The 3,424-nt window shown below is 30.4% G+C and overlaps 1 protein-coding gene across 1 annotated transcript in view; it reads right to left on the reverse strand.

Moving 5' to 3' along the window:
• LOC107852073 (organic cation/carnitine transporter 3-like) overlaps window positions 1-3,424 on the reverse strand; it is an 8,141-nt gene that overhangs the window by 220 nt on the left and 4,497 nt on the right. The gene's annotated exons all lie outside the window — the stretch shown is intronic.

Consider the following 3,424-nt stretch of genomic DNA (forward strand, 5'->3'; position numbering starts at 1 on the left):
ACCATTCTTTTGTAACTCATGTATGTAGAAAAGCTTTGATGAAGTGTGCTTCGTTCTATTTCCTTTTATGAAATCTCCATTAAGATGTGCTATGCATGATGCATTATCTTCGTATAAAAATGTGGGTAGATTTCACACCATATTTTTCTCGAATGAAATGTATCATGGACCTCAACCATACATATTCTCGGCTTGCTTCATGAATAGCTATTATCTCAGCATGATTCGATGAAGTGGCTACGATAGACTGCTTTGTATATCTCCAAGATATTGCAGTACCACCACATATGAACACATAACCTATTTGAGACCCAATTTTATGTAGATCAGATAAGTACCCAAAATCAACATGACCAATAAGATCGGGACTGCAAACTTGCTAACAAATTAACTAAAAAAAAAAGGCTATATCAGGCCTTATAGTATTTACAAGATACATTAGTGCATTAATTGCACTAAGATATGGTACTTCATAACCAAGGAGTTCTCATTCTTTTCTTGAAGTCGAAATGGATCCTTATTTAATTTTTGCATGTTTCTCATTTAAGCAAATGCTCTATTTCTTTTGAAAACTCTCCAAGAGTTTTAATGATACTTAAATCATCGAATTATATCTTATGAGGATAGTAAAAAGTTTTCCAGAAATTTTATATGCTTCAGACATTTTGAATCCTATAGAGATTTTTATGTGGATGTTTGTCAAGTAATGATATCCAACATGTCAAATGTAACATCTTCAAGTGTCTGGACTGCAAATCAAATAAGTTTTATGCTTACTAAAATGCATCTTTTTAGGTTACTTGATAAATATTCTACGTCAGTATGCTTAAATTAACGTAGAATTCAGATCCTTATAATCTTTTACAATATTGCGCCGATATTGTATCAAAGATATCGTCGACAATTTCTTATTTTGTATCGGTTCACAATGTAACATAACATATTGAGATCTTATCACTTCATTATTTCAGGTACCTAAACCTCTCATAAAATTTCATGAAGTGTTATGTCGTAGGCTCTTCAAGAGCACATTGCCTTCTTATCATGATTATTTGCTTCTTATCCTTTTCAAGGATTATTCCATTTGGAACTGATTGCTCTATTATTCTTCACGCATGCATAGACTTTATCCTTTAAAAACACAAAATAGGAGCACTTGCAGCTAAATATGAGATGCTTTCGACATTTGACTTGAATTATCTTTTGAATGAGGATCTGATGATAATTTCTAGCATATTTCATAGCTGCTTATAATCTCCCCCTTATGTTAGGAAAACTAACATACATCCTCCATCTTCTTTAAGGAATCCATCTTTGTGCATCATGTATATTTATTAATCGTATACTGCACATCAAAACTATTAGATGGAATAGTTAGTTCCTGACCTTGAACCAATTAAGAGGGAAGAAATAATCATAATATATTGGTCTAATGCATACAAGTGCTATTGTATGCAATATATCATATTTCATATCAATACATGAAACTTTGTTTTCATTAGTAATGGTTCAGCTATTTATGGAAGGCATTCAATGCTAAACCATCATCATCAAGATGAATTATCTTGATTACACAATCTGAAAATTATGCTCACTTTATATTGAACAAATAACTTTATGAATATCAAACGTAGATTGACCATGAATGTACTTGTGATCATCTTATTGATGCATCTTTTCAACATATCACATAATAGGTGAACGAGCCCTTATTCACCTTTTATTTTTTTCAGATTTTGAGGGATCTAATTCCAAAATTAGTTGGTCCAACCAACTTATCATGAGAACAAGCAATATTAAAATTCATGAAGAATTTTCTAATTCTTCAATATATGTTCAATACTCAGTATGCACATCTTCAGGACATCACAATCATTCATATCAACTTATGTTCTTTTAATCTAGTAAACTCCAAGTTTACCATAATATGTGTTTTTACTTTAGTAAATTTCAGATTTACTATTATATTAATAAATTTCAAATTTGCTACTTCAGAAGTTGATTTCAAAATAACTCATCTCAGCTATTCTGCCTCTTTCGGAGGTGAGTTGTCATACCATCACAATCAAGTACACGTTTATATTAATAAGTTTCACTAAATATTATCACATTCACCCCAGGGAATGGATCTATGCTTATAATAATCAAAATTTTCATTTCAAGAATAGAATATAATCGTGTTTTAAGCCTATTAAATTATGATAGCTTATATATCTTATAACCTCTTTCATCATATTGCTACTTCAGGAGTAAATTGAGGCATACATATGATGTAGAGAATTTTTCTCTAACATATCTTATAATCATAATGAGCGTGTGAAAATATTATCACTTTTGATGATTATTATCATATTGTCTCTCCACGCTTATATTCATGCATTAAATCACTTGTCTTCTTTCAACAATGAAACAAGTTGTCAATTTTTAGATTTATGCTACCACATTCACTTCATGAAATAGAGCATATTAATGGGATATGTTTCATGACCTTTTATTAAACACCCATTATTTGCCTTAGCCATCATAATATCATCAATTTACTGTATTGAGATTCAAACTCAACATCTTATCCATATAAAGACGTTTTAAGCATGAACCGATGAGACTTGAACCCAACATATTATCATCCTTTTTGATAATATTGTTCTTGAGGAATAAATTTAAAATATAAATGGTTCCAAACCAATTATTTTTCCTCAAATCCAATAATAATTATATTAGTAGTAGCAAAAGAAAGATAACATAAAAAATTACTAACCTTGAAATCCTTCAGATTTTTAATCTCACCTTGTTTGGCCGAGTCTCGTGCTGATAACGTGTTATGAAACAATAAAGAATAAGAAGAAGAGTAGAGAGAATAGAGAGCGTTATTCTTATTTCTTCTCTTGACGGATGATTTATAATGAAGGAAGCCCTTCTATTTATAGGGATAATTTGTCCCTAGTTTCACACTAAAAGACAAATACATCAAATCCTGATAGATATCAACTAGATCTTATTAGATCTTGATAGACATTCACTATAATGTAAATAAATTTATAATATAAGCACATTTGTAGCATTTATAAATACGTTCCATGTTGAATAAATGACGAAATTTGTTGTAACATGCCTTAACTTTGCTCAAGAGAGAGAGGCATTCTTCAGATCCTTACACACTTAGTGTGCGTGTATTCACGAAGTGGTCCAACTGAAAAATATATGCTACAGAAATACGGTAAAAAATAATCTGGGAGGGTTATAAGATCCCCGCAAAGTTGAGGCGTGTTACAACAAATTTAGCCAAAATTTAGGTATATTTCAGACTTTTTTCTCAAAATGTTACTATTTCTTATATTCATTTTATTGCAAAATTATTTTCTTGTACCATGACACTAGGAGTAAAGTAAATATTATTTCAATGTTTTTGCTTCAATTTCTCAAA

This window comes from Capsicum annuum, chromosome 1 (assembly GCF_002878395.1).
Source record: "Capsicum annuum cultivar UCD-10X-F1 chromosome 1, UCD10Xv1.1, whole genome shotgun sequence".
In the NCBI taxonomy this organism is placed as follows: domain Eukaryota; kingdom Viridiplantae; phylum Streptophyta; class Magnoliopsida; order Solanales; family Solanaceae; genus Capsicum; species Capsicum annuum.